General features: G+C 38.7%; 1 protein-coding gene across 1 annotated transcript in view; it reads left to right on the top strand.

Moving 5' to 3' along the window:
* Positions 22,122–23,871, top strand: part of KCNB2 (potassium voltage-gated channel subfamily B member 2) — a 428,477-nt gene continuing 426,727 nt past the window's right edge. The window contains exon 1 of the mRNA XM_021089236.1: positions 22,122–22,782. The gene's annotated coding sequence lies outside the window, so the exon portion shown is untranslated. The remainder of the gene's footprint in view (positions 22,783–23,871) is intronic.

The raw sequence follows: 23,871 nt of genomic DNA, 5'->3' as shown, positions 1-23,871 counted from the left end.
TGTTTTTAAAAATACTAAATGGATTACTTTATGAATAAGCATATTGATCATGAAAGGAGTAGGGTATATATGAAGGATAGAAAAACAAAGGCATTAGAAAAAACATCTGTATATATCTAAAAAAACATTAACTATAAAAACAAGAACAAAGAAAACTGGAGTGAAAGGATTTAAAAAGAAGGTGAAACTAAAATATTTCATGACCATCACAGGAAGAGAGGAGGAGCGAGAATTCAAGCCCATAAGTTTTAAGATGCTTCTATTTTGATTATTAGATTTTATTTTTTATTTGGCCGTGCCTATGCTATGCAGAAACTCCTGGCCCAGGGATTGAACCCATACCACAGCAGTGACAACACCAGATCCTTAACATGCTACACTACCAGGGAACTCCCTAATATTCATTTTTTATGAGGCTAATGGACTGCCTACTGCACTAAGAAGGCACTCATTTTTTATAGTCAAACACATTCATTAAAAATTTGAGGATAATTACTAAATAAATCAGAAAAGAATCTTAAACACTAAACCAGTCGGTGGATAAATAGGTTAGGAATAAAGAATAGTTGATCAATCCAATGGAAAGGCTCTATGATCCCTCAATCCACTCCTAGCTAAGTAATCTAGAGAGACTGGCACATGTACATAAGAAGATACAGAGATTATCATATTAGGTGAAGTGAGTCTGAGAAAGACAAGTATATGATAACACTTACATGTGGAATCTGAAAAAAAATGATAAAATGAACTCACAAAACAGAAAAAGACTTACAGACAAAGAAAACAAATTTATAGTTACCAAAAGAAATAGCAACTAGGGGAGGGTGGGGAGGAGAGAGAAATTAGGAGTTTGAGATTAACATGTAGACACTACTATATATAGAATAGCTAAACAACAGGACCTACTGTATAGCATAGGGAGGTTTCCTCAAGGTTCTATAATAACCTATATTGGAAAAAAGAAGGGGGATATATATATATATGTATATATATATACATATATATATATATATATATATATATATATACTTTTTTTTTTTACCTTGGTATACACCTGAAATTAATACAACTTGTAGTAATCTGATTCACTTTACTGTACACCTGAAATTAACACAACATTGTAAATCAACTATACTCCAACAAAATTTTACTGGACAAAAAACAGATAGGAGTTCCCGTAGTTGCGCAGTGGTTAACAAATCCAACTAAAAACCATGAGGTTGCGGGTTTGATCCCTGGCCTTGCTCAGTGGGTTAAGGATCCGGGGTTGCCATGAGCTGTGGTGTAGGTCGCACACACAGCTCGGATCCCGCGTTGCTGTGGCTGTGGCGTAGGCGGGTGGCTACGGCTCCGATTCGACCCCTAGCCTGGGAACCTCCATATGCCGCAGGAAGTGGCCCTAGAAAAGGCAAAAAGACAAAAATAAACAAACAAACAAACAACAAGGACCTACTGCATAGCTGTGTAGCACATTGAACTATAGTCAATATCTTATAATAACTTATAATGGAAAAGAATCTGAAAAAGTATATATATCACTTTGCTATACAACTAAAACTACCAAAGCATTGTAAATTAACTATACTTCAATTTTAAAAATGGTTTTAAAAAAGAAGTTATAGATAACAACATTCATCTTCATCAATAGTGGAATAAATAAATTATGATAAGGTTGTCCAACAGAACATCATAGGCAATTAAAATAAGTTAACTACCTCAACCTGGATAATACTGGAAAGGGATGCTGAATATAAAAAACAAACAGCAGAATGATGGGTAAAAATGATGCCATTTACTTAAACTTATACACACAAAAGAGACCTTGGTTGTTCATGAATGTATCTATGCACAGGTAAATTATAAAATCATGCACAGATATCCTAACAATGATGAACAGAGGCTCTGTAAGGCAAAGGCATGATTGATATGCATGTGAATGCTGACGAGAATCATACAGAGCTGGAAAGGGATGGGCAAAGAGAAAGAGAGTCATGCACAGGAAAGATTCATTCCCACATTAAGATAATGGTTACTTCTAGGGAGAGTAGGAGGGCGAGTGGGAACTGAGGTGTGGGTGAAACGGCTTTAGTTCTATCTATGACACTTCATTCCTTTTGTAAAAAAAGAGCTGGAGCAAATATGTCAAAATATTGACATTTGATATACTCAAGTGATGGGTAGACAGGTGTCTATTATATTTTTGTACATTTCCATATATTAAAGTTGTTCATTTGAAAATTTTCTAAAAAAAAGCAAACTCAGAAGTATATAAAGCAAAATCAGCATCCTGTTCCTCTTCTCTGGCAATTTTATCTTTCCATATTTTTCTTTTGCTTGTGTAAGAATAAATATATATTATATATATATATAACTGTAGCATAGTGTACACATGATTCTGTAACTTAATTTTTGACTCAGTATATTGTAGACAATTTCTTCCGAGTCAATACACACAGATCTTTATATTTTTTCACAGTATGGATGTATCATAATTTCATCCACTGACTCCCATATTGATCAGATTTCCAGGAGTGGTTTTTTGCTTGTTTGGGGAGAAATTGCTACTAAAATAATTCTCTAAAGAATTGTTGCACTTTTATTTCTGTCAGATAAATTCCCAGAAGTGATATTTCCGTATCAAAAACAAATACAGATTTTACACTTTAATAACTATTACTAAGTTGCTTGCAATAACAGTTATAATATTTTTCAGTCCCATCAATTTTGTACGATAATGCCAGATCCATGTCTCTTGGTTGGCACTAGAAGTTATCAATCTTTTTCATCTTTGGCATTCTAAATTATTCAGACTTTTTCTTTTCTTTTCTTTTCTTTTCTTTTTTCATTTTCCTAACAACTTGTAAATTGGAACATCTTTCCTATATTTACTGGACATTTGTGTTTTCTCCACTGAGAGTTTCCTGTTAATAGTTTTTCCTCATGTTTAAAATAATTTGATTATCTTCTGTACAATTCACTCATTTGCTCTGTAAACATTCACGGAGCAGAGAGTGAGGGCCTGGGACTAAGGGACAATGGCAATTAAGATAAAGATTGTTCTCCATGTCCATGATTTTCTTTTCTTTTCTGTGGAAAGGTTCATTTGTGCCATATATTAGATTCCAGATATAAGTGATATTATATGGTATTTGTTTTTCTCTTTTCTGACTTACTTCACTTAGTATGAGAGTCTCTAGTTGGATGCAAACAATTGCCTTTGGAATAGATAAGCAATGAGATCCTGCTGTATAGCCCTGGGAACTATAACTAGTCATTTATGATGAAGCATGATGGAAGATAAGGTGAGAAAAAGAGTGTATACATGTACGTGTAACTGGGTCACCTTGCTGTATAGTAGAAAACTGACAGAACACTATAAACCAACTACAGTGGAAAAAATAAAAATCATTATTAAAAAAACGATAAAGATTGTACTTATTAGGGAATGTACAGTCTAGTAGAAGGATTCCAGTGATAAACTGTTGCAGGTACTGCAAGAAATATCTGTTTAAACAGAGTACAATGGAGACCCTTTGGAGACTCAGAAAGAGCTGGAAATCTTTTTTTAAGTTTTCAAAAATTTTTTTTCAATTAAAAAAATTGAAGTATAGTTGATTTACAATGTTTTGCCAATTTCTGCTGTAGAGCAAAGTGACTCAGTCATATATATGTCATACATTCTTTTAAAATATTATTTTCTTAATATTATAATTATTAATATTATTGTTAATGATTATAATATTTTAACATTATTATTATTATCACTAGTTTTAATATTATTCTTTTTAATATTGTTTTCAGGTTCCCATTGTGACTCAGTGGGTTAAGAACACAACCTGTACCCATGAGGATGTGGGTTTGATCCCTGGCCTCGCTCAGTGGGTTAAGGATCTGGCGTTGCCACAAGCTGTGGAGTAGGTCAAGGAAGCGGCCTGGATCTGGAGTGGCTGTGGCTGTGGCATAGGCTGGCAGCTGTAGCTCCAATTCTACCCCTAGTCTGGGAACTTCCGTATGCTGCAGGTGTGGCCCTAAAAAGAAAAAGTATATGTATTATTTTCCACCATGGTCTGTCCCAGGAGATTGGATATAGTTCCCTGTGCTATACAGTAGGACCTTATTGTCTATCCAGTCTAAATGTAATAGTTTGCATCTATTAACCCCAAACTTAGCACTGGATATCTTAATTTAGCGTATGATGCTTCTGCTACTGGATCTTGCAAATCAGTAATTATCTTCCAGGCATTTCCTTCAGCTTGAAATCTGTGTAAGAGAAAAGAAATCGTGTATAAAACCACACAGATTAGCACTGGCGAGTTGTGCCACTGAGATAGAGAATCAGGAGTTGCAGCTTCAGGAAGAGAATGTGGAGGAGGAATTCGAAGTGCCTGTGAATATCCAGCTGAAGACATTCAGTGGGTAGTTGAATAAATAGGTCTGGAGCGCAGAAGGCTGGTCCAAGTTAGAAATCTAGATTTGAGAGTCATCAACATACAGGTAGTGATTTGTCATCAGTTACAAAATGCTAAAGCTGCACCAGCTCTTGGGGGTTTCTGGTGTGAAGGATGGTTTGTCAGCAAACTAAATGGCCTCCAACTGCTATTTTTTAAAGCTCTTGTGTCTGCTTTATTGGTTTTTTTTTTTAAATGTCTCTTCCTTTGCTTTTAGTAGTCATTCTTTTGATGGTATCAAGTATCTCCTATTATATTTCCCTTTCTGCCTACTTTAAAAAGTCATAGAGATTGGCTAACCTCTTCCCAAATTTAGGATTGTGCATATATATATGTATGTATGTATGTATATGCATATATATATATACACACACACATATACACACATATATATACATTAGTATCAATATCGATTAATATATCTAACTAGAGGGGGATAAGAGGCTGTCTTGGTAAAATACTGAGACATGGTGGTTTACATCCTGATTCTGCTGTGTTTCCCAGGATAGATTAAGGGGTCAGATACTGGGGTCCTGGATCAGCGAAACTTTGCTATGTTAATAGACTCAGACATAATCTCAGCATTTTTAATCGCCTTCACTTTACAAATAAGCTACGTATGGACTGAATTTTTAAAGAAAATCTTTTAGCCAAGAGACCTGCATTTTAATTTCAGATGCACTTTAAGATGCATCTTTAATAGCCCCACTTTTATCACTTGAGCTTGAAGACTACTTTCATCAAGCAGTTTAGGACTAACCACGAAATGCAGATGGTACCTTCACTGTTTTAAGATGCCCATCACTGAATCCTTAGTAAACTAAGTAATATTTTGTAATCAAATCAGTACTCCAAATTATGTTGATCTATGAATTCTAATCTTATCTACTATTTTCTTTTCATTTGGCATTGCATTTTGTATTTTACTTTATATTTTCAAAGCAAGAAATGCACGGGGCTTACAAAATCAAAAAGAAGGGCTTACGATGAAAAGAAGAGTTTGCTGCTTCATCTTTCCAACTCACTAACTTGCTCTTCAGAGGCAACCCTCTAAAAATATTTTTTTCTAGTCCTTTTGGGATGCCTCAATAACCTTTTAACTTGCTCACCAGTGTTTGTGTTTTTTACAGCTTTTCTTAATGTTTTCCGACTTCCTACTGATAACTACTTTTACCTTACCTCCCCATGTTTTATTACTATTTACACTTCTTCTTCTATTGGATATCTCTGCAGGTTTTTGTTTTTTGTTTTTTTTTTTTTTTACTTTTTAGGGCTGCACCTGCAGCATATGCAAGTTCTCAGGGTAGGGGTTGAATCAGAGCTGCAATGGCCAACCTACACCACAGCCACAGCAACACCAGATCTGAGTCACATCTGTAACCTACACTGCAACTTGTGTCAATGCCAGATCCTTAATCCACTGTGCAAGGCCAGGGATCAAACCCACATACTCATGGACACTATGTCGGGTTTGTAAACCACTGAGCCACAGTGGGAACTCCAAATACCTCTGCAGTTGTTTTTTTTTTTGTTTGTTTGTTTGTTTTTTGTCTTTTTGCCATTGCTTGGGCTGCTCCTGCAGCATATGGAGGTTCCCAGGCTAGGGGTCTAATCGGAGCTGTAGCTGCCAGCCTATGCCAGAGCCACAGCAACGCGGGATCCGAGCCGCATCTGCGACCTACACCACAGCTCATGGCAACGCCGGATCGTTAACCCACTGAGCAAGGGCAGGGATGGAACCCGCAACCTCATGGTTCCTAGTCGACGGGAACTCCTACCTCTGCAGTTTTAAACAGCTTGGTAAACCTCCACTTTCTAGCCCAACAGCCACAGCCAAAATCTATTGACCTCCCCTTTAAAGATCAAGACATTGACAACACTGGCTTTCTCTCCATCTCTTCAGCTGCAGCCCCATCTCCTAATTTCTTACTTTTTGTATTACCAGGATGGGTAACCTTTACATTCTTTTTTGTAAGACAATGAAGTCTCTGATTCATTTATAGGTTAGCTCAGATCTCTCTCTTTCATTGGCCTTTCATGGGAGTAGGAACAGGGAAAGTGTCAAGGTTAAAAAAAGATTGGTGGAAGGGTAAAGGGAAATTTCAAGAGTCCTCGGCACAGGCACAAATGCCTTCAGGCCTTTTCTTAGGCCACATGTGCAAATTTGGGGGATTCTGTGTGTTCCATGCAGTGGATTTTCAATCCATGGTGTTCCAAATTCACTGACTGGTCGTTTAGTCTCTCAATGCACCCGTGTGATTTCAGCCCAAGAAGACTGCCAACAAGCTGTTACCACATCTTTGGGTTTCCTGCTGTTTTGCAACTAAGCTCAAAGGTCTTAAGCATCTCCCGCCTCATTTTAACCTGGCAGGTATGGGAATATGGTTTCACAACTGAAAGTTTACAGTATTATGAATCTTTAAATTTTGTTTCCTGCAGAGCTGAGTTGTGGGATTGGACTATATTCCTTCTGCTATAGATCACATGTCTCTATTGCTGTGCCATTCAAAGGAAACATTCCTATAGTTAGGTTCAAACAGAGTCCTCTTTCTCTTCCCTATTGCATGTCTTTACTACAGTCTCAAGCTTCTCAAAATTCTCATTCTATTTAATCAATCAAATCTCCTTCTACTCCTAAGACCTGCACTGGGAAATCTCTGACCCCTTGCTCAAATCTGGGCTGGTTACTCTTTAGGTCTCAGTAAAACTATCGTTTGGAGATTGTATATCATCGTTCTTCTGGTTTGCTACTTCTGTCTCCTTAAGCTTATCCTGTCCTTTTTTTGTTGTTTAGCTAGAACACATCTTTATTTTATTTTAATTTTTTTTGTCTTTTTAGGGCCACACCTGTGGCACGTGGGGGTTCGAATCAGAGCTGTAGCCGCCGGCCTATGCCACAGCCACTGCAATGCCAGACCTGAGCCGCATCTGTGGCCTACACCACAGCTCACATCAGTGCTGGATCCTTAACCCACTGAGTGAGGCCAGGGATCAAACCTGCATCCTCACAGAGACTAGTCAGATTCATTTTCACTGAGCCATGACGGGAACTCCAGAACACATCTTTAAACAACTGTTTAAGAATTTATGAGCATCATAAGAACAGACACAAAGACTGGAATAGAATATAGAAAGCTCATCTTTACATATATGGTCAAATAATTCTTAATAAGGGTACCAAGAGCATTCGATGGTGAAAGGATAGTCTTTTCCATCAGTGGGTCTAAGAAAAATGACTAGTCACATGCAAGAGAATGAAATTGAACCCTTATCTTATACCACATGTAGAAATAAACTCAAAATGGATATAAGTTTTATAGTTAAAACTATAAAATTCTTAGACGAAAACATACAGGGAAAACTTTGTCACATTGAACTTGGAAATGATTTCTTGGATAAGACATCAAAAACACAGACATTAAAAGAAAAAATAAACTAGACTGCATCAAAATCAAAAATTTACTGCATCAAAGGATGCCATCAATAGATAGGAAAGGCAATCCACTGAATGGGAAAAATATTTACAAATCATCTGATAAGGTATTAATATCCAGAATATGTAAATAGCTCCTACAACTCAACAGCAAGAAACCAATTAAAAATGGGTAAAGACTTGAATCGAAGTTTCTCCAAAGAAAATACACGAATGGCCAGTAAGCACATAAAAAGACACTCAACATCACTAATCATTAGGCAAATGAAGATCAAAACCACAATATGATACCACTTCATCCCCATTAGGATGACTATTATAAACAAACAAATAAACAACAAATAAGCCAGAAAATAACACATGTTATCAAGGATGTGGAGAAATTGGAACCCTGCGCATTGCTGGTAGGAATGTAAAATAGTGCTGCTGCTATAAAGAACAATATGGCAGTTCCTCAAAAAATTAAACACAGAAATATCATATGCTCCAGAAATTTCTCTTAGGGGTATTATCCAAAAGAACTGAAAGCTGGGTCCTGAACAGATATTTCTACACCAATGTACACAGAAGCATTATTCACAATAACCAAAAGGTAGAAATAACTCAAATATCCAGTAACAGATGAGTGGATAGACAAAATGTGGAATATCCATGCAATGGAATATTATTCATCCATGAAAAGAAATGAAGTTTTGAAACATGACACAACATGGATGGACCTTAAAAACAAGTGAAATCAGCTAGGTATAGGTCAACTCTTGCATGATTCCACTTATATGAGGTACCTCAAATAGTCAAATTCAGAGAGACAGAAAGTAGAATAGTAGTTACCAGGATCTGGGAGAAGGGAGTAATCAGTAGTTATTGTTTGATGTATACAGAGTTTCAGCTTGGCATGATGAAAAATTTTTGGAGATGGATAATGGTAATGGTTGCACAACAACTGAATATACTTAATGCCCCTCAACTGTACACTTAAAACTGATTAAAACTGTCATTTCATGTTATGTATATCTTGCTGCAATAAAAATTACAATGATGTGAAAAACAAAAACACTAATTTGAAAAGATACATACATTATTTACAGTTGCCAAGATATGGAAACAGGCTAAATGTCCATGCACAGATGAATGGAGAAAGAAGAGGTGGTGTATGTCTACAATGGAATACTACTCAGGCATAAAAAAGAATGAAAATTTGCCATTTCTAAAAAATATGGGTAGACTTGGAGGGTATTACACTAAGTGAAATAAGTCAGAGAAAGACAAATGTTGCATATAATTTATATGTTGAATCTAAAATTATGGCAAACTAGTGAATATAACAAAAAAGAAGGTGACTCACAGAAAAAGAGAACAAACTAGTGGTTACCAGTGAGGAGAGAGAAGAGGAGATGGGCAAATATAGGGGTTATAGATTAAGAGGTAAGAACTACAGGTATAAAATAAACTACAAAGTTTTATTGTACAATAGGGAATACTGCCAAAATTTTATAATAAGTATAAATGGAGTATAACCTTTAAAAATTGTGAATCACTATATTCTACACTTACAACATAAAATACTATACATCAACCATAATTCAGTAAAAAAAAAAAGGTTGAAGCTGAAAAAATTACAATAATATGGAAAAAATAAAGATACTTAGAATGTTTTAAAATAATGAGTGAAAAGAAAATATTTTGAGTTCTTAGAAGTCTAAAAACCTCTTTAATTTCTCTCATATTTTATTGATAGTTTTCCAAGTATAGAATTCTAGGTTGAAAATTGTTTTTACTCAGAAATTTGAAGACACTTTGCCAGTGAAAATCTGTTGACAGCCTGGTCCTTGAACACTCTTAGGAATTTAGCACATGTTCTTAAAATAAGACATACCTATTAAGGACCTAAGAAATTCCAGTTGGCCTTTTCCCTTATATTTTCAGCTACAGACAAAGTTTAACTTATAGACACCTGATCTGTCAAGAAATCTAAAGATTTATTATGACATATTAAAAATAATTCATTCTTACAATCTTTAGAATTCTGCAACTAAGTCACCATGCCTATCAAATTATCAAAACAGGGTCTTCCATACCCATTCTAATAAGGAGTTTGAATCTTATGTGGGTATTGTTTCTTTTTATGCTATGTTATAACTTGGAAAGAGGGAAGTCCAATCACTAATCAAGCGCTATAAATGCCAGTATAAAAAACAACACAGATCTAAACATTACAGTTAACTTTACAGTTAAAGACAAAAGCACCATTGGGGTTGATTTTATCAAGGGAGACTGCTCAATATCTTTTGATACTAGAATTTTAATTAAAAGTGATATATGTTTCAATTTTTCATTTCCTTTCCCTCAATGGGAAGATTGCCAAGCCTGAAGGCTTGAATACAAACCAGAAATAATTACAATATATAATAAAAGCTAGATTTTTAAATAAACTCTTTTCATGGCCTTATACTCTCAGCTCATTTTTGGTCACAAGAAAGCTAATGATGTCATCTTAGTTGGGTTGCCTGCTAAATAGTCTATGTACCTAATCAACATTACAATCCAGACATCCATAAGTTTATTTCTTTCTACAATTCTATTTCTGTTACTTATTGTTACCAAAGAAACATAATCTTTTTCTTCAATCAGAAAGTCAATGATAAATGTCCCCTAAATGACATTAAGAAATATAAAATATTACTGATTATTACTTGCTCCTCAATGCTGTTTACAATTTGTAGGTAATTTCAGATGGCTGATTTCTGAATTTATATTGAATTATCTACACCCCTTAAAGCCATGATGATTTGGGGCTTAATTTTCTTTGTATCCAATATCCCAGCAGCATAGCCAGCTAGAGTGCCACTGTTTCCATAACTGAACATAAAAACAGTAGGCAACGTTTCTAAATGGGGGCTTCTGCACTGCCATTCCCTTGCTGGTCCTTAGGGCTCAAAGCAAAATGCATGTTTTTGTTTTGCAACATTCTATTGAATTTTCTGCCCACTGGATTTAATTTAACTTGATGTAATGCTATTACTGTTTTCCAGTAGTTGATGTTGTCTTATATATTTAGTAAACAGTGAAATTACACTATTTCGTTTTACAGAATTTCAGCCTCCTTGTGAAATCTGGCAGCCCTGATACCGAAAGAAGAAGAAAAGGACAAATAACATTTGAATGAGCCCATCTTACAGGGATTGCTGCCTTTGGTACTGTTATTTTCTTTGTAGCTATAGCCCTCCTCTAAAATAAGATTCAACATCACCATTACTTTACTGTTAAATCCCATTTCACCATAAACACAGACCTGTATCTTAATTGTGTGTGCGTGTGGAGAGTTACAAACCATGTAGTATATCTCACCAACTCTAATTCTAATGATACTATATAGTATATAGTATTGTGAGAGTTTACACAATTGTGTGAGAGTTTACACAATGAATAGAGCTACAAACTACATAGTATACCACCCCAAAACTGACTCTAATTATATTATATAATCTGTGAAACAGAACATGTCATTTTTATATTTATATTCATGTGGTACATCTAGCACAGTTTACAAATTATATATTATCTATTTATTTCATATATATATATATTGTCTCACTTAATCCTCAAAGAAATTCCATGAGAAGGGAATTATTAGTCCTATTGTACAGATGAGAAAACAGGGGCACAGAGAAGTAAAGCGATTTTTCTAGGGTCACACAGCTATTGTTATCAAGGCCAAGACATTAGCCCAGCCTTCTGAAATGAAGCCCATGCTTTTACAAATATCTAGCACCTACTGTTCTTTCCCTCTCATTGTTTCCCACATATCACAACATGTCGCATTTTAAAAAGAGGAACAGTTTGCATGACTCTCTGGTTAATGTCTTTCAGCATGTCTTACTTCAGATTGAGTGAGAAAAATAGTCCATGGCCTGACAATCCAGGTTTTCCTGTCTTGTATCAACCTACATTGTCAACCCTATTACGTTCTAATTTCTCATGTGTACTTTCACTCTAGTGAGACCCAGCAACTTCTTTTCTAAGAAATTAAAATTTTAAATTGTTACAAAAGTTTTTGCTATCAATTGATTTTGATAAAGTCCCCACTGTAAGTTATTTAGAGGACACACAGGGAAAAGAAAAACCCACATTTCTTGAGTGCTTTCTGTGGCTGACATCTTTACATATATTAGATTAATTAGTCTTTAAAGCAAACTCCCAAAATAGGTACGTCCTTTTTCTTTTTATAAAAAAGGGATCTGGGGCTTAGAGAAGCCAAGTAACTTGCTCATTCTCACAGAAATATCTTAAGTTTGTTTGAACTTCATAGATGATTGTAATTTAAAAGCTAATGGTTTTTCATCTTTTTCTTTACCAAATTTCTCTCAAGTTGCTGATCATCTAATTAGAGAAACAGATGACCTTTGCAATGCTCTGTAAAAAGCAATGAGGAGATAGCATTTAATATATACTAAGACATCCAATATAATACATGGCAGAAAAGAGTATGCCAATTCTAAACGCTAAACGCTACCATTTTTCTATGATAAAGGAGTAGCAGATAATGTAGTGTAGTTTAAGCAAGAACAAAATCCCTTCTGCCTGAAGCAGTCAAGGAAGGCTTCAGGAGAAAGTGAGACTGGTATTTAGGTGGGGCTTTTTAGAATTCTGGTTGGTGGACAAGGAAGGAGAGAGTATTTCAAGGTAAGAATGAGGGTTGGTTGAAAGTACAAAATTAGGAAAGGCCAAGTGTCTTTGAGGGACGGGAGTTTGTGTGAGGAATGAGGGTGGAAAAATGGGCAGGAATCAAATCATGGAAAAGTGTGAATTTCAGCCTAAGGGGTTGGGGATTGCTTCTACAGGTAGAAGAGAATCATTTTTAAACTCTTGTGTGATGGGATGATGGGGGTGTTTTGAGAAGGTGACAGTGGGGAGAGAGTTCATACTGCAGGAAATTGTGGGGATAACATAAAGTAGGAAGCAATTGTGTGTGTGTGTATGAGTGTTTTCGATGAAAGAAGAGTGGTAAATTAGCCTGGTGATCAAGGGGAGGACCTATTCCAGATGATGGCAGAGGATCCAAGTGGAAGGCTCCAAAAGACTGTTAGAAATGTAACACTAATTGCGATTATCAAGGCTTGGAGAATATGGCTTTGGGAGTCATCTGGATAGAGATGAAAGTTCTAGAGGCACTGATGCCCCCTAAGAGAGAAAAAGGCAGGGGTATCAAAGCGGCGCATGCGCTCAGCACTGAATCCAGGTTTGCTAATTTCATCACTTCCATGTAAATTTCCAAGGGGAAACCCAACCTGTGGAAGAAACTATTACATATTTTTTTAGCTACTAAAACTGTCACTCTAGCTGTGATAGATATAAAATTGTTCATAAAGTGTGATAGGAAGGAAATAGGGAAGGAATACCAAATAGAAACACCAAAAGCTTGGCTAAATCTATAAATTTCTTAAGGAAAAAATGCAGTAGTTGGTATAAAAATTATTTACTCTGCATTGTCAAGTAAGTTTTCACTTAAGACATGACTTGTTAGAATTTTAATTCTCTTGGGAGTTCCCGTCATGGCACAGTGGTTAACAAATCTGATTATAGACCATAAGGTTGCAGGTTCGATCCCTGGCCTTGCTCAGTGGGTTAAGGATCCAGCGTTGCTGTGAGCTGTGGTGTAGGTCACAGATGCAGCATGGATCCCAAGTTGCTGTGGCTCTGGCGCAGGCTGGCGGCTACTGCTCCGATTAGACCCCCTAGCCTGGGAACCTCCATATGCTGTGGGAGTGGCCCTAGAAAAGACAAAAATACAAAAAAAAAAAAAAAAAGAAAAAAGAAAAAAGAAAAAATAAAAAAGAAAAGAATTTTAATTATCTAAATCATAAGTATGGATAAAGCAATAAGTAGTCCAAGTATATAATAATGTTAATATTTACTATGTGATGTAACTATGTATTTTCAACATGCAATGAAGCCTCAAGATATGTTACATAATGTGTCTTATTCTTTAAATAATCAAAGTATCACATTTCCTAGGTGCTCATCACATTAGCAAGAATTATCAGGATAAAGACTCTAAAGCACATTTTATTTTTCTTGAGAGAATAAGAAAAGTAGCTCTTTATCATTTGCAAGTTACATTCATTACTATGTCTAAGTATCATTTTGTTTTGCTTTGCTTTGTTTTGTTTTAAAGAGGGGCTTACTACAAGTACTTGGTACTTTGAGAAGAACAAATTTTATAATAAATTTTCATATCTTGTAAAATGGATGTTTTAAAAATAGGAGTGTTGTTTACCTTTAGTCTCACTCTTGTTTTTTTGTTTGTTTGTTTGTTTTTTTACTTTGTGACACTGAACATAATCTCAGTGTTACCTCCATTCACACTGACATTATCATTCTTCAAACACAGGGTTTCTAAATCTCTGTTTCCTCATCAATCACTCTGGCAGTACAACTATACTGTTCCTCTTCTTATTTTCTTCTCTAATTATTTAGGTTAGTCTTTTCCAAATTCCCTCTAAGCTGACCATATTCTTCTGGTAGTAAAGTGTACAGATTCAACTGTAATTTTCCAGGTCAAATCGAAACAAGAGTCATTTAAATGTTAACAGTCACATTTTTCAAATGGGGATGCCAGGAGTATTTTAGAGTTCTGCAAACCAAGCAATAATATTGTCTCTGGGCACTCAAGTCTCATGCTTCAGGGAATAAACTGGAGAGTTTGTAAAGAGATACGAAAGTATTCCTTCTCAGCACTCACCATTAAACTAATTCAATTTATCCACTCTGCTTTTTTGTTAACTGGTTTTTCGTTTTCTTTTTTGCGCTTGTTTCCAGTTCTAAAACTATTGGTAATTGCCATAGGTGATATAGAAAATTACATAAGCCAATAACCTGACACTGTATTGAAATTCTCCTTCCTAGGAACTCTCTTGAGCTTGAAGTTCTTAACAGGTACATTTCATTTTATATCTATGTAGAAAGACATTCTCCTCCAAACAACAATTTCATAATATCCTATATGGTGCTCTTCAAATCTTCAAATGAACTTTGTGCAAAATGCTGAATTTTTAAAGACTTCTCATTGGAATATCAGTATGAGAAATGTTTCCAATGAATGCAATTTATAGTAGAAAAGAGGGTGAGGCTTTCACTAGATTTCTTTTGCACCAATTGTTATCAAATGCAGTTGTCACGACTACTGCGTTTAGGAATGCCAGAGCAATATGAGAGAATGACACACTCCTAACCCTACCTGATACCAGTGTTTACACCCCCAGCTAATATCGGGCTAGTTTGGGCAGTAAATATATGTAGTGAAAGAGGGAACAAGAGAAAGTTTCAACATGGTGCCATGTGAAGTGATCCCTTGCTGAGGCAGGATGGGAACTTCCTTGATAGCAAGAGCAGGAAGTCCAATTAGATGGCTTTCATGCTAAGGAGACTCATTTAACAGGCTGACTTTCTATGATTGATTCTCCTTTCCCCTCTCTGATGATCTCTAGGAGCAATGCAATTAGCTAAATCAAATATGAACTAAGACAGATTTTAAAATCTAGTTGGGCCTGGTGTAGTGATGCAAAGAGTACAAATGGTGGTGGGTATGGGGGAAAAATACTTGTTTCAAAATTTTCACTTCTGTCTTTTACTTTATTTTGTTTTTGTCTTTTTGCCTTTTCTAGGGCCCCTCCCACGGCATATGGAGGTTCCCAGGCCAGGGGTCAAATTGGAGCTGTAGCCACTGGCCTACAGCAGAGCCACAGCAATGCGGGATCTGAGCTGCGTCTGCAACCTACACCACAGCTCACGGCAACGCCAGATCCTTAGCCCACTGAGCAAGGCCAGGGATTGAACCCGCAACCTCATGGTTCCTAGGCGGATTTGTTAACCACTGCGCCACAATGGGAACTCCTACCTCTGCATTTTAAATTCCAGTCAAAATCACTTGCTCTTGTGCTCTAAAATACATACCTGTGTTTGTTGAAAGACTTCTTCGTTTTTTTTAACTGAAAAGAATTAGATTAACAAACAGAACCAAAACACCTAAGATGCATATTAACAATGTTCAACTTCAAATAATATATGTAATATATAACATAATAACATAGTATATTAAGTAAAATGTTGAAGGAGTGGTACAATTAGCATATATTTAATTCCATAAACTGACAATTTGTTCGTAGTAATTAAGCATGGTTGGCATTATTGAAAAAAATCATCCCTTTATTTCCGTAGCATATTTTAAGCCAAATGTGTTTGCTTTTAAACTTGTATGCCTTCTGATATGTATTTATCAGTTTTGACTAGTTACATCTAATTATCTTTAATAGTAAATACTTTTCAATAGTTACTGTGCTAAGTTCTTGGTATAATTTTACTGAATAGACAATGCTAGGTTGCTTTTTTAAAAGCTTTGATTTTATATTTGTCAACATGCTATATTTTATTTAGAACAAAACATTAAAGCACAACTTTAGTAGTGAGAAATGATGACTGTCAGCCTGCAGAGCCTAGTAATGATCAGTATTTCTATCTGATACTGCAAAGAAGGTTTGGAAGGTGTAAGGGGGCCAACGACAAGGAAAACCAAGAAATACGGCAGCATTATTTTTTTGTCATTCTGAGAATCAGTGGCCCCTTTGGAAGGATGTCTCTGTCGAATGTACTGTCAGCTCAGGCTTCATTCTCAGAAGGGAGCAAAGGCACTGTTAGAGATTCTGCCTCAATTTAAACCCAAATTGCTTTGCTAGAGTCCTAGGTCCACTGGGAAATTTCTCCAAAAAGACAATGAATAACTAATTTAACTTTGCTAGCTGTGACTGTGATCTAGGCTTTGGACAAAGTCCTTATAGAGTCAGGAAGGACTTGTTATCTCATTCTAGCCACTTTTTGCTTATGAAAATGTAAATTCCGGGTCTGAGAATAATGTCTGTATTTGCAACGAGGGCTTTCACCCTTGTGACTGGTTGTATTTCCTCAATCTTTGGAGATTATCCATTTCCTACTTATCCAAAGCCCAGATTATTCTAAGAGCCCCAGAAGCTTTCTGATCCACTGTGCTGGCAGTATGTTCACAATCTGGAGCTGTCTTGTCCTGCTGTGTGGGTCGTGATCCACACAGATACCTCCCTATGTAAGGAAAGCCTTCATCCTAGTCCATGGCTACTTGCCTCATCCCAAACATGCCCAATCTTGACAGATCGAATCTCAGTCAAATGTCAGGTAGACACCTAGTAAGCGGTGTGGGTGGGTCAACATCAATCTATCAATTGGAAGAACAAAAGGCACATGTCCTACCTCCTTCCCCTGTAAGAACCAGCAACACATTCTTTTCTTTTCTCTCTCCTCCTCTTTTTTTCCTCTTCGTAGATTGTGCTTGGTAACTCCTGCATTTATCTTAAATTAAATATAATATAATTTAGTTACAAATAATATTTTCATATTATTTCCATCCTAAAAATGTAAAATAACATTTTATATCCTATTTTCTACATGAACTTGAGACTACCTTTGAAACAGGAAGAAAGATGTTATCACTGTGGGGTAAAGTAGAGGGAAATAGTCTAAAATTTTAAGGTCATACATAGTGGCTTAGGTCAAATGCCAATTCTGGGCAAACAATTTATATTTTGTCTGGTTCAGTTACTTCCTTAATTAACTGGAATGATAATGACAGTATCTACCTCAAAGAGCCACGATAAAGATTAAATTAGCCAATACCTGTAAGGAATTTAGCCCAGTACCTGACATGCGGTAATGTCTTGGTGAAATTTCCCTGTTATTACATAGCATAAATACATAATAGAGACAGACTCAGATCTGACTAGCAACCCAATTCTTCTTCTACTAGGTCCTGGAAAAACATAAATATGTTTATGTAGCATATTTTTTTGAATTTCTAGTTAACTGGCCCCAGAAATTCTTTACCCTCAACTTCATGGATTCCTAAGAACTAATTAGGTTGCTTAGATACTAATGACGTCAGGAAGTATCTTCAAAGATGGATTCAAACATGTACTTATATGCCTGCTACTACATAGCAAAAAATAAAATAAAATAAAATAAAATGTTGTGTTTAAGCATTTGACATTTTCCAAAAAGTTCATGCTCAGTACAAGAACTGTTAAAATAAATAAATAAAATCAGTCTGGAGCTTATCTCTTACTTTACATCTTTAAAGGACAGCCAAATCTGTCTCAACTAAATTCAAAAGAATTGGTGAGATAGGACTTATCTCAGTGAAGAACACACAAGAGGTTCATTTATTTTTCAAGCTTTCCCTGCAGTATGCGAGTGTAGGATTTCAGTGGCTGCTAGGATTCTGGGAGCTGCTCCAAACTGCCCAGTTTTCCCACATTCTCCTTTAGATGGGCAAAAGAAGGCACTTTAATGTGAGAATGTGGTAATCGCCCTAATCATCTTTCAGTAGCTGCTTTCTTATATGATGGGTATCATAGCAGTATTTTCCCCATTAAAAAAAGTGTAATCCTGGTTTATGTATAAATTTGGTTTATAGTGAAAAGTAGTGTCCTCATGGTACTGATATTTAAGGAAGATGAATATTCACCAATCCTTTGGTATAACTAAGTTATGCCATATAAAACAAAACCTGCCTTTCAAGTTTTAAAGCTAACTCCTTTAGCTTGTTAATGTATGTATATCCTTCCAGAATACCCCCCGACACACACATATTTATGTTAGTGTATTTTTCCTTTAGTGGGATTCACATCATTCTTAAAGACTCTGAAACTTTTTTTTTTGTTTGATTTTACTCAATATGTCATATACTTCCTTCCATTTAACTTTTTAAATACGTTTAAATCAAATTCTAATAAGTCTCTCAAAACTTGTAAATTTTTAGGCTTCTGCTTTTAACATTTTAAAATATGTTCATTCTCCAGCCTTTACTACTTTATTCTTATCTATACAGGCTCTTCCTGTAAATCAACTTGCCAATGAAAATTCCAATTTGAGGAGTTCCCGTGGTGGCGCAGTGGTTAACGAATCCGACTAGGAACCATGAGGTTGCGGGTTCCATCCCTGCCCTTGCTCAGTGGGTTAACGATCCGGCGTTCCCATGAGCTGTGGTGTAGGTCGCAGAGGCGGCTCGGATCCAGAGTTGCTGTGGCTCTGGTGTAGGCTGGTGGCTACAGCTCCGATTTGACCCCTAGCCTGGGAACCTCCATATGCCGCGGGAGCGGCCCAAAGAAATAGCCAAAAAAAAAAAAAAAAAAAAAAAAAATTTCATAAAAAAAAAAAAAAAGAAAATTCCAATTTGATAGGTTAAAGTGTAGTCAGTAATGATGTTATCCAGATTATAGTAAATATTTTTCAAATACTTTATTCAATAAAAGGATACCAAAAATATATTTACTTGATATCATTTATATATATATAAATATTACAATATACCAGCATTGTGATGTATGAAAAAACACATTCTTCATCTATATTGATCTAATGATACACAAAAGAGTGTTTCAGGTTAAACTTACATTAAAGTGATATATTTTACAAAGCATTATGGGGAAATCACTTTGACATATTAAACAGACATTCCTCCCCTTTATTTTTAATGTAATTTTATCAAATCTCAGGATAAATCTGAAAAATTGAAATACAAGCAAAAGGAACATTTCCATAAATATCAATAAAGGTAAAAAAAAAAAGATGGTTTTAGGAGCAATGCGAAAACATGTCTAACTTTTCAGCTAGATCATTTTAATCTTTTCTTTGGAGAATGACTGAAAAAATACAAAATTATATACACTAAGGCAGTGAAACCACATGGTGATAATCAACACAAGAGTCTTTGCAGCCTTCCAGAATTCAAGCTGTGCATATGGAGAGCTCAGCTATTCCAAAAATTTTGTATACTAAGAGTTATTCTCTATAACTCATTTGAGCTATGAGTAATTTAGTAAGTAGAATTAGATTTTATTTCTAAAGATTGTTTTTCCACATCACCGCATGCTTACAGACAAGACTTGGGAATGATGGGTAATTACTCCTAGCACCCTACTTCCCATTAATGGAGATGGCAGCAACGTGTTTTACCCAATAGGTAATTTGCTCTTTTGACCAAGGACTACTTAATAGGAAAATGGATTCAAATTTCTAAACCCTAACGGAAATTTAAGGTATAAAAATTTTTTTAAACAAATACTTGTCGAATAATTAAATTCTAATTGAAGGTGATCACTGATGCTGATATAAGTCTAGTAAAGTAAGGAGATTTTCACCACCTGTAAAAATTATGAACTGTCATACTGTTGTATTTAGGCACACCCCTAAATGAATCTTAAGCAGTTTTTCCAGACAAAAAATTTTGTAAGTTCCATTTACTTAACAAATATCGAGTGCCTGAGAAAAGTCGCAAAATAAATATTTGTTGTATGAATAGATATCTCTGATATGTGGGGCTTTGGGTTATACGTAAAGAATGTAAACAAAGTGATATGGAATCCACCCTGAAGAAACTCTTAAAATGGTAAGACTTGGCACACAGGAAACATACATTCTGTAGGACGTGGAAGGTGATATGTCTTTAAAAAGACTGCATGTTACCGGAAGTCAAAAGGGAGGGATTAAGGGTCCTGGAGGAGGCCAAGTTTGACTGCGGTTTTGAAGTGCAGAAATGATTCGGACCTGAGACGAAAAAAGGAGCATCCCAGTAGAGATGCTGAGGTGCAGTGGCACAGAAGTTTGCAGACACTGTTTGGGAGGGGATGGGAAAGCCAGGGAAAGTTTGTGAAAAGGGAAATGATGTGATCAGGGGGTGGCTGGGGCAGAGCAAACTGTAGGAAGTGTGTATGGGAGGCTGGAAAGACTGGGAGCGCGGGAATGGACATCCTGCAGGTCCCTGCAGGTTAGGGTGAGTGTGATAAAAGTCTGGGAATCTGGGAGTCCTCTTCCTTTTCCTGGTATTCATTTGAGAAGCACGGAGAACAGCAGAGGACCTAGGCGGAGGGCGATGGCCTCTGAAGAGCTAACTTCTATACTAAACATCCCGCCCAACTTCTGGCATCTCGGAAAACACCACCCAGCACAAGGTAAGGCCTCGTGGAGAGATGGCACCTCAAAGCGTAGACAATCCCAGATAACAGAGCATCCCACTGTACATCAGGGCTGAACGAGAGGCAAGGATTAAGTGAGATATGTTTAAAACTGAATGTATTTAGACTTTCTTCAATAGCCATCTTTCCTGGCCTAAAGAAACCTGGAAAGGAGTCCCAACTCTAAATATACTGTCATGGCCTGCACTCTTTTTAAAAGGGTGTTTCAAGCCACCTTGTTTTCCTGAAAGCCCCTGTAACTGTGTCGGCTGTCTCTATCTCGTGCCTGTTAAGAACCTCATGGGTCGGGAACCCGGACGGCCCTGCGATATTATACAAGTTCATAGAGTCTTTACCTCGACCTGAAGGTAGGGAAAGGTCTGGGTGTCCGTTCGGCGGCCTCGCCAAGGAGGAACTTGGCACAGTTCTCTAGATGGCAGGAGAGCGGGCAAGGCAGGCAGGCCCGAGTGTGAATAGCGCCCCCGTGGGAAGCAGGAGTTAGGGCTGCCACCGACCAGGCTTTTCCCTCAAACCCAGGAAAGCGGGGTTACCGGGGCTGGCGACGGCCCCCCAGTGGAGCTGGAGGTGCTCCGAGAAAAACTGGATCCTTTCTGTGCTGCTGCTTATCCCCGCGCTCCTTCCCCGGGAGAATACTCCGGGCCCCATCACTCAAGATCCGTCTCTCCTCGCCCGGGTTGAGCGGCAGGCCAGGGTCAGGGGCGTGTAGGGGCGGGCGGGGGAGAGCTGAGCAGCCTGGAGCAGAAGGGCCCGGGGAATCCCGCGGAGCCGCCCGAGAGCATCCCGCCGGGGTGCCCCAGGCTTTCCCCGCCTCCCTGGGCGCGGCGCCCGTGGGGCCGGGGACCCCCCTGCTCCTGAGGAGCGGGAGCCGAGGAGGAAAGCAGGTGGGTGTGGAGCTGGGCTCCCGCCTCCGGGAGCGGCGGGCGCGCGGGAGGAGGTGGGCGGTGCCCGACGAGGTGTGGGCGGTGCCCTCCCTCCCGCGCCCCGGCCGCGCCCTGGGCACCCGGGTTCTGTCCCCGCTCGAGCGCACAACTCCCGGGCCGCCAGGCCGAGCCTGGGCGTCCCCGGAGGTGCCCGGCCAGCCGCGCTGCCCCTCCGCCCCGGCCCGCCGCCCACCTCGAGAGCCGCGAGCGCCCAGGAAGAGGAGGAGAAGGCGGCGACAGCCCCTCCAAACCGCGGGTGCGCGGAGCGCGGGAGGAGGCGGAGCGCGAGGCGGGGTGGCCGCGGGCGGGTGTGCGCGCCCGAGCCGGCGCCCCCGAGCGCCCCGCCTCGCCTCCCGCGCCCAGCCTCTCCCCGGCTCCGCCACAGACACACACCCACCAAGCACCCACCGCCCTCCGCCCCCGCCGGCCGCCGCCGCCGTGCCGCGCCGCGGGCAGCCCAAGCGAGCGGCAACTCCCCGGCTGGCGCGGCTCGCCTTCCCGGCTCCTTCCGCGCGGCGAGCTCAGCCCCGCTAGATTTTTCCTTTTCTGTCCCAGCTCTCTGTCGTCTGGGCGGCGGCAGGGGGATGGGGGCCCGCCAGGGGAATGGGGTGAAGATCGATGAAGATTATTGTTCTTTTTAAGGATGCTTTAGCTTCCTCCCGCCGCCTCTCCTTTGAGCCTTCTACTAGAGACCGTGGACCAGAGTCAGGGATGTAAAGAGAGGGGGGGAAAAAAAACGCCAGGAGCTCCAGCCAGCCGGGGAGACCCTCCTCTCTGTGGAGGGGAGGGGGACTTCCAGCGACAGATCATTGGCGAAGGGGACCGTCGCGGGGAGAGGAGCCCCGGAGGGAGCGGGGAATCCCTCAGCCCTTTGTGGTTGCCCGAGCCCGTGCCGCCTGCTGAGCGGGGTCGGTGGGAGCTAGGTAAGTGGCGGGGGCTTTGCTGCTCCCGGAAGGGGTCTTCCTTTCAGAATACATCATCGCGGGCAGTCTAGCCGGACTTGAGTGACTAAAGGCATTGCAAACTGCCATATGGCACCGAGTGGACTTACACACAAAGCTGACTTAGTCCTGAGAGGGTTGTTAATGTAAGGTTCCGTTCCCCGTGGGGAAGGCGCTCAAGTGTTAGCCCCTGAAAAGCTTCCGAGCAGCCTGCCTGGGAAGGGGTGGGAAATGTTATTTCTAGGAGATGAGCTCTTGTTGCCTTCTGTTCATTTGTTGGTAAATGCCACACTCACATGCACACACTTGTGGGACCGGATTCGGGGAGTGTGATGTCTCTGATGTATGAACAGTCCTCAGAACACAGAGACGAGCCTGCAATTCTGTTCTCCGAGTGGCGCACAGTCTCCGTTCTGTAGCACACGATTCCAGAGGGAGAGAACGAGTCTCTAAGGAAAGAGCTTCATGGCTGTTTCCAACACACTCTGCTAGGGGACCTGGGAATACAATTGCCCTGGATGGAACCAAAAAACACCGACTGTGTGCTTCATCCTTTGCTTCTGATGCCTAATAACCATTTTCAAAATAGTATGCTGCCATCCATTTTTTCGAATTATGAGAATTTTTGTGTATTCATTCATAAAATTGGTCAGTATGCAATCTGCACCGACAGGCCACCTAAGCATCATTTATGACCACACAAGTGTTATAATAATAGATTACACTGAAAAATGCAGGATGCACATTTCATGCAGCTTCATTTCATGCAGGTTCAGCATCACTTCTAATCAAGTTATGCAATAATATCAATATTTTAAAGAGCGTTTCCCATGTCGGTTTTTATATAGGTTGGTTTTGGAATTGTGCTGGGAATCTGATTTTTTCAGCTCAGCTCAAAGGAAAAGTAAAGGTTTGTTATTGTTTTTAAATGTGTAGTATTGTGTGGGACAGAGGTCTCCTCTGGGTTTATTTACCAAAAAAAAAAAAAAAAAAAAAAAGAAGTCAATTGAGATATTACATTCATAGGCAAGAGAAAGATAAATTCCAGTCAGAAATCTAAAGTCTGTCTTG

Source organism: Sus scrofa, chromosome 4, assembly GCF_000003025.6.
Source record: "Sus scrofa isolate TJ Tabasco breed Duroc chromosome 4, Sscrofa11.1, whole genome shotgun sequence".
Lineage (NCBI taxonomy): Eukaryota > Metazoa > Chordata > Mammalia > Artiodactyla > Suidae > Sus > Sus scrofa.
This window is presented reverse-complemented; position numbering and strand designations above follow the sequence as displayed.